Source organism: Canis aureus, chromosome 31, assembly GCF_053574225.1.
Source record: "Canis aureus isolate CA01 chromosome 31, VMU_Caureus_v.1.0, whole genome shotgun sequence".
Taxonomy (NCBI): Eukaryota; Metazoa; Chordata; class Mammalia; order Carnivora; family Canidae; genus Canis; species Canis aureus.
The window spans coordinates 34,242,925-34,256,367 of NC_135641.1; the positions used below are offsets into that span (position 1 = coordinate 34,242,925).

At 35.0% G+C, this 13,443-nt stretch overlaps 1 long non-coding RNA gene across 1 annotated transcript in view; it reads left to right on the forward strand.

Moving 5' to 3' along the window:
* The window catches only part of LOC144302246 (uncharacterized), a 200,871-nt gene extending 195,132 nt beyond the window's left edge, over positions 1–5,739 (forward strand). Inside the window, exon 5 of the long non-coding RNA XR_013369080.1 lies at positions 5,367–5,739. This is a non-coding gene — a long non-coding RNA (uncharacterized LOC144302246). The remainder of the gene's footprint in view (positions 1–5,366) is intronic.
* The last annotated feature ends 7,704 nt before the right edge of the window (positions 5,740–13,443 follow it).

A 13,443-nucleotide genomic window follows, 5' to 3' on the forward strand; every position in this document is an offset into this window, starting at 1 on the left:
ATCTTGCGCTATTTTATGAAATGAACTTTAGGGGATAATTACCCACCAAATAATATTTTTTTCTATTTTGTTAATATTCAATTCAAAGATATACCAGAAATTTGCCTGATGAAACAGATATAGCACTCCTTTATTATAACCTCAGCATGGATATCAGAATATTTTCAATCAGAAAATTATAGGAGAAAGGAGAGCAAGGTATAAACATAATTAGGTAGTCAAACTGTCTCTATAATTATTTAGCCTCACCCAATTTTATTTTCTTTACAATTATAATGCTACTTAAACATGCCCTGGTGCACTTGTATTAATATTTCATGTATGTTTGGAACATTTACCTAATCCCTATTCCAGCAAGATACACAGCCAAATACTGAACCATCTGGGTTTCACAACATAAGGCCATGAAAACAGAAACGTGACTCATAAAATACTCCCGATCTTGAGATCTCAAAGACTAGTAAGAAAGATTATGTGCTCTCACTTAAAGATATCAAGTTAAAGTATAAGTAGAAACATGTAGAACATGTTATGAACACACATACATAAAAAGTTCAACTATGACTTTAAAGGAGGGAGAAGATTAGGATAATCAAGATAAGATAAATTTAATTGAACACATAATATTTGAGCCTGATCTTGAAAGAAAAATAGAAATTCTTTGGGTTACAGGAAGTGGATAAAAGAGCTTTCACAAATAATATTGTGGGCATGACTACACATCTTTTTTGTTTATTTTCTGATATATCTTGTATTTATTTTCTTATTTTTAAAAAAGATTATTTATTCATGAGAGTCACACAGAGAGAGAGAGAGAGAGAGAGAGAGGCAGAGACACAGGCAGAGGGAGAAGCAGGCTCCATGCAGGGAGCCCGATGTGGGATTTGATCTTGGGTCTCCAGGATCATGCCCTGGACTGAAGGTGGCTCTAAACCGCTGAGCCACCCAGGCTGCCTGATTTTCTTTCTTTTCTTTTTTTTTTTTTTTTTATGTCAATTTATTGTTTATCCTTTTACCAATATTCAAACAGAGAGTAAAAAAAAAAAAAAAAAAAAAAAAAAACATTCAAAAAGATCCTCTAAAATAGTCAAGACATCTGTTTTACCTCAGGTCCTTTTCAGAAACTTGGAAATCAGGAGCCCCGGTATTCATAGAAAAGTTGTCTTAAAAATATCTGTTGTATCAAAAATAGTGTTTGAGGGTCACGACTTAGAAAGATTTTAGTTTAAATTTTATCTACAGCCTAGGAAAGCAGATGGTGGTTCTAAAGGGAAGATTCAACGAAAACTAGGAAAGTGCTGCTTCCAAATTTTTGACTCCTCAATTAGTATTATTTGTTGGAACGAGGCGCTGACAAAGCCCACTGTTCTGTAATTATCATCCTGTCAAGTCTCTCCAGTTAAGACCAGCATGCTGCACCTGGTCCGAGTTAAAATATGTGTGTGGACAGCTATTATTTAAGTTTTTTATTTAAATTCCAATTGATTAACACACAGCGTAATATTAGTTTCACAGATACAATATAGTGGTTCAACACTTCCATAGAACACCAGGTGTCCCTTGCACCAAGTGCCCCTCCTTCATTCCAATCACCTGTTTTATCCATCCCCCACCCATCTCCCCTCCAGTAACCATAAATTTGTTGTCTGTAGTTAAGCGTCTATTTCTTGGTTTCTCTCTCTCTCTCTCTCTCTCTCTCTTTCTCTCTTTTTTTTCTCCTTTGCTTGTTTTATTTCTTAAATTCCACATACAAGTGAAATCATATGGTATTTGTATTTCTCTGACTTCTTCACTTAGCATAACACTCTAGTTGCATTCATGTCATTTGCAAATGGCAAAATTTCATTCTTTTTTTATGGCTGAGTAATAATTCCATTCCAAAAGAATGGATAAAAAAAAAGTTTATATCTCCCACTTCTTTATCCATTCATCAGTCAATGGACACTTGGACTGTTTCCTTAATTTGGCTATTGTACATAATGCTCTTATTCTTATTTTTTGAGGTGGAAAGTCATGAAAGTAATTTGTTGATCAATCTAGGATTCTCCCTTAAGTCAGAAACCATAAATTTGTCAAGCCACCAATTTTTATTGCAGGGTAAATTTCTCCAGCAACTCACCTACTAAGGGCAGGAGCCTAAAATGGAAATGTTTAAATGTTACCAACATATTCTATCTTGAGCAATATTTGGACAGTTGAAACTTGTTACTGATTTGGAATTTAAATCTAAACCAAGAGAACTCTGAAACAACTCAAGTGTTGGACTGTTTCATGAGAGTAGCCACAGTACCACAGCCTTTAAGGATCACAAGATCTATATTTAAAGTTGCCAGGATGCCTGGGTGTCTCAGAGATTAGGCACCTGCCTTTGGCTCAAGGTGTGATCCTGGAGTCTCGGGATCAAGTCCCACATCGGGCTTCCCACAGGGAGCCTGCCTCTCCCTCTGCCTATGTCTCTGCCTCTCTGTGTGTGTGTGTCTCTCATGAATAAATAAATAAAACTTGAAAGAAAAAAAAAACATAAATTGCCTGCTAAAGTGCACTTTTCTTGCTTTCTAGAAAATATAATGATGAAAGGGGGGAAAAAAACTATCGTCTCTCTGAAACTGAAATGAATATAATTCTGATATGGTAAAGAGGAAAAGGCATTTGAGTTGATCATTCATTAATGTTATTAATATTGAATCTCTTTTCCATGACACGGAGACAGGCACTTTCTCTGTGCTTTCAGATAATTTGCTTTTACCTTCCTCTGCCACCTCCAGTCAATAGTCCATCAATATTTTATCATTTCTTTTCTACCACAGTACTCCCACTTATGGCATGATAGCATTCTCTAAAGGAGCTTCAGTAACTTTCTTTTTTGTCAGTCGACGTCAATTCCATTTGTTTGTGGATAAGTAGTGAGTATTCAAGTTTTCATTAACTAATAGTTACATATTGGTTACATAGACGTTTTCTAATTGGTCAGTCCTCAACTATTGCAAACAATTACTCTTTTCTCAAGCACTGAAACATAAGAATCATTTGTGTTACTTCCTCTAAAAAATGTATTTGCTCCCTCTCCTTGAGAGTCCCATCAAATAAGTTTGCGATCTATATTTTATCAAGCACTGCAGGTGATCCTGATTCAGGTGGTATAGAGACCAGAGTTTGAGGAGCACAGTTACAAAATATAATATGTTGCACATTATTTTGGCATTTAGATTTTTTAAGGGATAATCTTTGCTTAATCCATCTTTAGAGTGTAAACTTCTGTAGCATGTTGAATCATTCCCTAGTAATTGTTTGAGGAACTTTGCTGCATAATAAAGGATACCAGCATTTGATATCTATCTCTTGGCTTATAGATAGAAAAATAAGCTTGGGTTTGGGATTCTCTCCCCTGCCACTTTTACCATCTTTATTTTTAAGTGTGGTTTTTCACCTCATTGCGGCCAATCACTGTGACTCCATGTACTGGCATCTTTTCTTTTTCTTTACAAGAAAATCCTGCTTATTTTTTCCTGTTTTATTGGGAAATAATTGACATCGCATCATTGTATAAGTTTGTGAAATGATTACCACAGTAGGTTTAGCAAACATTTGTCTTCTCATAGAGATACAATGAAAAGAAAAGAAATTTTAAAAGAAGAAAAGTATATTCTCCTTGCAATGAGAACTTTTCAGATTTACGCTCCTAACAATTTTCTATGTATCATACAGTGGTGTTGGCTATAGTCATGTTATACATTACGTCCCTAGTACTTACTGATTTCCTACCTGGAAGTTTGTGCCTTTTTTTTGTGCGTGTGTGTGCCTTTTGACCACCTTTCTCCAATATCCCTTCTCTCCCCCCTCACTCTGTCACTGCTATCTTTACTATAAACAAGGCAATGATCATATGTATTCAGAGTCTCCTGTGCATGAGGCATCAGTAAAATCTGGAAGAAAGTAAGGTAAACATACAATGTCCCTGTCCTCATAGATTACAATCTTGTGTGAGAAACAAACATAAGCAAATAATCGTGTATTTGATATAAAATATCATTGTGATAAGTACTATTAATGAAAAGTAGACGTGGTACTCTGATGTCATGTAAAGGAATAAGATTTGGGAAGGCAAGTTGTTCTTTCTAAGGAAACTAAGTATTCTGAGGGTATAAAAGTAATCCAGTTGGAGAGAAGAGAAACAAAGTATTATTCTAAATCTAGAAAACAATGTAATTGAAAGCCCAGAAGAAATTAGATAAAACGAATGTGGCTTAAACAACATGAGCACAAGTGAGATGAACAGAAGATGGGATTGTTTTGGTCACTAAGGTCAAAATCATGTAAGCCCTTTCTCCTGCTCTCCCTCCTTCCATTCCTTTTTCTCTTCTTTCTATCTTCCATGTCTAGTTAGGGATTTGGACCCTAAGATAAGAGCAATAAGAACTAGGTGAAAGAATCTAACTATATAAGTGGCATGATGTGATTTAGCTTTGGACATACCAATATGGCAAAATAGATTGGAGATATTGTTAATCTGAAGGCGAAAAAGGGACCAGAGATATTAGTAAGAAAGACCTTGTAGAGGCCAGATGAGAAGTGTGTAAAAAGGGAAATGGAGAAGGATCAAATGAAAGAGATATATTTTGTAGATAAAATTGACAACCTGTACTGATTGGCATTCATCCTTGACAACTCCTCTTCCTCACCCATCTCCAATATCCAGGCATTTGGCCTACACAAGAGTATGCATAGAGAGGCCATTTGCTGGCCTGAGGAACATGGAGAGAGGGGCAGGTATAATGCTAGATTTAGAAAACAGAGCTCAATTTTGGAGAAATTAAATTTCAGATATTTGTAAGACATGCCAATATGGAGATTATGTGTATCTTGTTTTCCATAGAGCTCTGGCCTTGAGAAATTATTTGAGAAGTTATAAGTATATTTAAACAATGGAAAAGAATATAGTGCTCACCCAGACACCTGCTTAAGACATGGCCTTTGGCTCTCAAGTCAAAATCTAAAACATTTTCTTCAGGACCCCTTAGAGCCAGCATCTCTAAACTTGCATCATATGAGAACTATATCGCCAAATAGTAGAACAACTGAGGCTACTTGTGACCAAACAATTAATACCTTAATGCCCTTTGTAATGATGATCTCTCTCCCCATGAGGACCACAGGCTAAAGGGCACTGGGCCCTTTGAAACTGCCACTCTCTCTACTACCACATGAGCTGAGGCTGCATCATAAAATAGGTTTGGATATACTAAAACTTGCACTTTGAATGATTTTTTAAACTGAGGATTCAAATTTAGGCTCTGGTATGATTTTTAAACAAGTATCTTTAAAAAGGAATTAAGATCAGTATATCCTGTTTTGATTTTTTCCTGTAGATCCACCAGAAAAATATGGATTAACTGGGAAGGTGTTTGGTCTGCAATCAAGAACTAGGTAAAAAAAAGAAAAGGAATGCACCACCATGTACCTGAGCAATCAAGCTGGAGTATCTCTAGTCTGATTAGCTAGTGATATCCCAACATCAAGTCTGTGCTGTACCTTTTGTCTTTGACATGGGCAATATCTAATGTGGTGGGTCAGTAAGAAGAGCTTCTTGCCCACATTAGTACCAGAAGAGCAGGTTGTCTGAATGACTTTGAGTTTTAAAATAACCAAGAATCAAGTTTTATTTGACTTGAACAGACATTGTGAACAAACCCATAACCTTAACATGATCATACTTGTTTCATATATCATCTTCAATCTCAGTGTTACATGATATTAAGTTCATTTACTTAAAAAAACAAGATAATGAATACAAATAAGTTAGCGGTTCTCAACTCTCTTTTTCTTTTTCTTTCCTACTCTGGTTTATCCAGTCCTATTAAATCTAATCGTTCAAGGCAGACAACCAAACTATTATTTCATTCATTCAGTCATTCATTTATTTAAAAGTTTTGTGTTTTGTTTTTTATTTTTTATTTTTTGTTTTGTTTCGTTTTTTAACTGAGAACTAAGTATAGTAAGTGCTAAAGATTCAAAGATAAATAGCATGTACCCTACTTTTAAAACTTTCAGTATTTTGGGGATCCCTGGGTGGCGCAGCAGTTTAGCGCCTGCCTTTGGCCCAGGGCGCGATCCTGGCAGACCCGGGATCGAATCCCACATCGGGCTCTTGGTGCATGGAGCCTGCTTCTCCCTCTGCCTATGTCTCTGCCTCTCTCTCTCTCTGTGACTATCCTAAATAAAAAAAAAAAAAAAAAAAATTAAAAAAAAAACTTTCAGTATTTTAAAGTTTTCTAATTTCAATATCCAATTTGAGGGGAAAAATGATCAAAAGTAACACCTACGACAATAAATTATTTCTTCCCTTTCTATCATAAATGCTTCTATTACTGGGCCCTATTAAAGTGAGATGCCATTTATTGTATATTAATGAGACTGAAATAAATGCATGAATGAGTAAATGAATGCTTTTGTGGAAAAGCCAAAGGTCTAAAACAAAGTTTAGGATATTATGAAAAAACTTAGCAAAATATCTAAGTCTCAGGAAAGATAACTTATCATCATGGAAATCTGATTATGTACCTAGCTTTGAATTAGGTAATTTAAAATATTATTAGTTTAATACCAATACAATCATGAGGATAGATAACATCCTGTTTTACTGAGGAAACTGAGTCAACAAATTGGCCTTACAAAATAAAAAAAACAAAATCCAGTGTTGGAAGAAATATTCAAATCTGAATTGCTTAATGCATGTATATTCTTACTATATCCTTATTCTTCCCATGGATAGGATGGCAGAAGGATGTGCAGCACAGAATAATTACAGAACCTTAGAAAAGTGACTTAACATTTGTAGTGTTAGCTTTCAGTTTATAGCAATAACCTCCATTTCCTTTTGGAGCTGCTTTTTTTTTCTTTTTCTTTCCATACCATATCTAAAGTTCTACTTCAAAGTCAACCAGATCTTGGATCATACACACCTTTGTGTTATTTCTCACCGATCTTCAATATAAACCCTGTGTTAATATAATAGATCAGTGTTCTCTCATCTGATCATACTCATACTGTCTGAGATTCTTCCCTGATAGTGTGTCTGTTGCTTAGAACATCTCCCATATCCACTCCATTTATTTTTCCAATTTTAGTCACTTTAGACACCTTTTAAAGTCAGTACCTAATTCAAATTATGTACACACTACCTTGACTGGTTTCACCCTTTTGTTCCATACTTTGAGAAGTGCAAATCAGGGAAACAAGGGTGTGAGTATAGAAGGAGTTATTCCAAGAACAATTGTGAGGGTCTTCAGAGTCAGCAGAACTATGTATTCCTAAAATGAACAAATGTCTGGAAAAAAATAAGTTTAAGATTTTTCACACAAAAAAGATATATGTATTAGTAATTACTGATTTAATATTTGGCTCCCTGGGAATATAACTTAAAACTGTAAGTTTCTAAATTTATACTTTTTTCTCTATGGTTCTCAAGACTGAATAATCAAGAGCTTAGGATCCATATCCAAGAATCTTTAAACTTTACCTTGTTTACTTTTGCATTTACAAAACCATGCTGCAACAAGAAATCAGTATGCTGCAGATCATGTATGTGTATTCCTTTATAGAGCTAATATCTAACTCAAAACAGTAAGTGCAATGCCTTTAAGAGCCATTACAAAGTAAACAATATTAAATACAGGAAGTGATGAATTGTAGTAGAAATGGTCAACTGGTTATGTTTTTCCGTGTATCTCTGTTCATCTTATTTGTCAAATTGTGCTTATAAAGTAGTAGAAACACCTTCCCTTACAGGTGTTAGCAAGTTGTCTGGTTGTAATGATTTGCAATACCTACTAGGATTAGGGAAGATGAAAGAAGTAGCTAAGAATACCTGTTTACAGTTGTATAATTACTCAAGCCTGTTCAACATATTTTAAAAAATGTTCAAGTGCATAGTTTAATACTGTTTTCATTACGTAAAAATGAAAATTTAGTGATACATTAGAATCTTTACTATTCAAGAGTTCTAAATTAATATTTTTATCTATATGATGTGGTCCCTCTGGGTTCCAAGATGTTCTAGAAGTTCATTGGTGGGATAGTAGGAAGAGAGTTCCTGTAGTAGGAAGATCACTGATGAATACTGTAACTGAAGAGTAAGAAGACATTCCTATTTTATTGCCAAGACTCTTTTATTAGCAGAGCACTAAAATGTTTATGTGACACTGGTATTATGGTATTATGATCTCATTCATTTAAGGATGATATATGGAGAGTTTATTATCTCTATGTGAGAAAATAGAAAATATATTGGTGTCTGCCTCTGGTTCCTGGCACAGAGCTCCTAAAACCTTTGTAATTTCCTAGGGTCGTAAGAATGTCTCTTGTTCTAAGGAGGTAACTCTTAGTGGGCTCCTGGATTACCAGAAAGACCAAGCCATAGGTTTTTTTAACGAGTACTTTAAGAAAATTTGAATATAATTGAATTGATAAAACAAGAAATCTAAGCAACCTTTAATTAAATGTTCCTTGTAAGTCAGATCATCTAAAAACCAGTACTGAAGGAAATAGTACAAATTAACCTGTAGGCTTTTAGACTCACTATATAATTAAATATCAGCTTTGTTTCCAGAAAGGTCATGATCAGAAAGCCTTTGGTCATACATATATGTGCTTTACAGTTTGAGAATTATAAAATCTGAACAGTAAATTGTAATTCTTTATTAATTTAAAATTAATCCTCCTCGAGCTGAGATGAGGCAGAAAGGAAAGAAAGGGCTTTCCTATTTGGCGAGTGCTGAATTACTTTACTCCGTGAGTCTAGGTGGTTTGTGTTGCCTGAGAGCCATGAGGAGTGCATACATCTGTATATGGATACATCTTAAACTAACCTCATTGAAGTCTCTAGAAAAAAAAAAAAAAAAGGCAGTAAATTTGGTAAGGGTGCATACTCATGCCCATGAATGACATATGGAAATAGTACTGTCTTCAATTAGGTCATTTACTATATTCTAAATTAAATACTTTTTTTAGAACATTTTCATCATGCTAAAAAAGAAGCCCCATACCAATTAGCCATCACTTACCATTCCCTCCAAACCCCCCTCTCAGCCTCAGGCAAATACTAATCTACCTTCTGTCACTGTGGATTCCCTATTCTGGACATTTCATATAAATGAAATTATATATTATGTTGCCTTTTGTGTCTAGAACCTTTCAGTTAGCATAATGTTTTTAAGGTTCATCTATGTTGTAGCATGTGTGAGTGCTTAATTCATATTTATTGCAAAATACTATTCCATTGTATGAATATACCACATTTTAGTTATCTATTTATTACTTGGTGGACATTTGGGTTTTCACCTTTTGGCTATTATGAATAATACTGCTATGAACATTTGTGTTAAGATTTTTATAGTAAGTTGGTTTTTTAGATTGAAATATAGTTGACTTATACTGTACAACATAGTGTCAGGCATACAACATAGTGCATGGACAATTATATAAATTATGAAATGCTCACCATCATAAGTATAGTTATCATACATAGTGCAATCTTATTGACTGTATTTCTTTCTATGCTATACTTTTCATCCCAATGACTTTTTATTTTTAGAGATTTTATTAATTTATTCATGAGAGACACAGAGAGAGGCAGAGACATAGGCAGAGGGAGAAGCAGGGTCCCTGCGGGGAGCCTTATGTGAGACTTAATCCCAGAACTCCAGTATCACACCCTAAGCCAAAGTCAGATGTTCAACCACGGAGCCACCCAGATGCCCTGACTTTTTTTTTTTTTAAGTAAGTTCTATTCCCAGTGCAGAGCCCAATGTGGGGCTTGAACTCACAACCCTGAGATTAAGACATGACCTAAGATCAAGAGTCAGATGCTTATTCAACTGAGTCACCCAGGTGCCCCTCAATCCTTACTTTTTAAAAAGATTTTATTTATTTATTTGATGAGCAGAGGGAGCAGCAAGCAGAGGGAGAGGGAGAAGCAGGCTCCCCACTGAGCAAAGAACCAACATTTGGCTCCATACCAGGACCCTGGGATCATGACCTGAGCTAAAGGCAGACACTTAACCAACTGAGCCAAGCAAGCAAGCTTCAATGACTTATTCTTAACAGGAAGTTTGTACCTCTTTATCTCCTTCACTTGTTTTGCCCTCCCCCCTTCCCTCTAGAAATCACCACTTGTTCTCTGTATTTATAAGTCTGTTTCTGTTTGGGTTTTTTTGTTTGTTTATTTGTTTATTGGTTTCATTTTTTTTTAGATTTCACATATAAATGAAATCGTATGGTATTTGACGGGCTTATTTTACTTAGCATAATATCCTCTAGGTCCATCTACATTGTTGCCAATGGCAAGATTTCACTCTTTTTATGAATGAGTAATATTCCATTGTATGTGCATGTGTGGATTTGTGTATACATACCACAGCACACTTGCAACAGTTGTGGCCACGCCTCTCAGCCAGCAACACCAGGCGCTGATCCCACCCACCAGCACATCCACAGCAGCTAAAAATATTTTTATCTAAATGCTAAATTTTACTCTCACCCTCCGAATTCTTATACATGATAATATTTTCATGTGGAATCCATTTGCATATTGTATTAGCTATTCAGAGTTGTTTTACATACTACACTTTGCTTTCTATTGTCTATTTCTATTAATGTTTTATATCTTCTAATGACAGGAAACATGTTTAAACAGTTAAACAGTAAAAATGGCTCAGTTATTATTACAACTATATTATAATTTTTTATGCTTCTTGATAGTAAAAGTAGAAGGAGCCCCTACTTATGCTATCAGGCTGATTAAATGATAAGTCATAGTGTGGGTAGTAGGTTCTATGTTTATCCACAGGCACAGAATAAACCTGCCTTGTAAAAGCCAAAGCTGCCTACCTTACTACACATTTAAGAGTTTATATAAGACACAGGGAGAATTTTTATGACTGATATAGTCATAATTTTGTGAATAGCTAACCATAGAGCTGAAGCAAGTTTGAGGTAGTTTTGTAATATTCTTGACATTTATGTTTCTATCAAGCATTATGGTATAAAAAAGGAATTTGAAACAATAATTTTCCTTAAAGAAATGTGATGACTAACTTTCCAAGCAAAAATAGCCATTAGAAGGGGGGAAAAAGTGTTCTGTGTTCAGGACAAATATTCTTTCAAAATGTGATATAATTGTACTCAACAGTATAAAACATAATGATTATCATAGACTGTCAGGTATCATTTTTGATTCATAGAAAAAAAGGAATTATGTTTAAACCACTTTTTCTTAAGCAATGGCCATGGTTCCCTCAGGGATTCACTTGATATATAGGGTAGATGCCCTGTGAATCTTATTTAATGTTTTTTGATGATAAAAATGAGTATGCTGTTTTAATCATTCAAAATATTGCATTACATTCTATTCCTTTGTTTTATGATGCCATCTATTTTAACATGTGTGATCTATATTATATAAGATTGGGAGTAGGGGAAATTAAAAACTCAACTAAATATACATCATTTTTATTTAACTTTCTGAAATTAACATAAAAGAACATTTTAGTGTAATAACCAAAGTTTTTATCAGGCAAATGGCAATGAGTGACTTAGCAGGCCACTCAGAAGGCTAGGTGGACTTAAGTTTTTGTCAGTAAAGAAGCATAGAAGGTGGCAGAAGTAGGTGCAATGTTTTAACATTGCAGATAATCACAGGACCAGACAATGGCAGGACCAGACATTAGAATCCAGCAAGGTATATTGGTCCTTTAATTGCCAGGCTTTTAAAATGCATAGAAAAGGAGGAAGCATTTACCCCTCCATGGATATTATCTACTGCAATTAGCAGGGAGGTCTTTAGTCTCCAGCTATGCTTTCCTGCAAACTCAGCATTCACAATTGGGGAATACCAGCCCTTTTCCTCCTATAATTGAAAAGCTAAGGTTGAATCCTTATTCTTGCAGCATATGATGTAGTGGGAAAGGAGACTAATTCCCCACCACAGCATTCTACTTGAGTTAACTGCCTTAAGCACCAGGCTGTAGGAGGTTTCCATGGAGCTCTACAGAAGATCAGTTGTCTCTAGAGAAGTAAATTTATTCCTTAGTCAAACTCTCTCAGCCCAAAGTAGAACCTCTGTGCAATATTAGCCACATACATCACTTGAATCAGGAAAACATGTGAATCTAAGCAGTGATACTGGAAAGCAGGGAAGCAAAGCTAACAGTCTTATTTACAGTAGCTTCAAAAACAGTAAAATATTTACGAACATATTTCACCAAGGAGGTAAAAGATCTCTACACTTGAAACTATAAGACAATGATGATAGAAATTGAAGAAGACACAAATAAATGTAAAATATTTGTGTTCATGGCTTGCAAGAATTATATTATTGAAATGTCTCTATCATGATTCCAGTGGCATTTTTTACTGAAGTAGAACAAACAATCCAAAAATTCCTATGGGACCATAAAAGACCCCAAATAGCCAAAACTACTAAGAAGGAATAATAAAGGGATGCCTGGGTGGCTCAGCGGTTGAGCATCAGCCTTCGGCTCAGGGCGTGATCCTGGGGTCCTGGGATCAGGCTCCCTGAGTAGAGAGAGCCTGCTTCTCCCTCTGCCTGTGTCTCTGCCTCTCTCTCTCTCTTTCTGTCTCTCATGAATAAATAAATAAAATCTTTAAAAAAGAAGGAATAATGAAGCTAGAGGCATTATACTTCTTGCTTACCAACTACATTACAAAGTTATTTTAATCAAAATAATATGGTGCTGGCATTAAAAAAAAAAAGACCAATGGAACAGAATTGAGAACCCATAAATAAACCCATGCATATATGGTCAATTAATATTTGACAAAGAAGACTCAAGAATACTCAATGGAAAAAAACATTTTTATAATGTGTTGAAAATTTTATTAACATTTTGTTTAAAAAGCTTTATATCTGCTATGCCAAGACACAGAAGATTCTTAAAGAAGTTACTTGTTAGGGTTTGATTCTTGGTTTAGAAGTTGTGGGACTTGGTATTTTTGTTAAGTGGTTTAAGAATTCTTGATCTTGGTCCAGGGCTGGTAATATTGTACCACCTTCTTCTTCCCCACAAAAATGGTTCTCGATAATGTTGAAAGCAATCAGGGCAACCTGAGGATTCTCATGAAGTTGTAAAGCCTTAATTTTTATCAATGCCACCAATTTCTTGTATCAATCTTTTTAATAGTACTGGGAAAATTGGATATTCACATTTAAAAAAATGAAACTCTATCCCCATTCTATACCACTCACAAAAATTACCCTGATGTCAGTTAAAAACATAAAACTTAAGACCAAAATCCATAAAACGTCTAGAAGAAAGCATAGGAAAATCTTGACATGGGTCTTGGCAGTAATTTTTTTGATATGATACCTCAAGCACAAGCAACAAAATAAAAATTATACAAATGGGAGTACATCAAACTAAAAAGGAT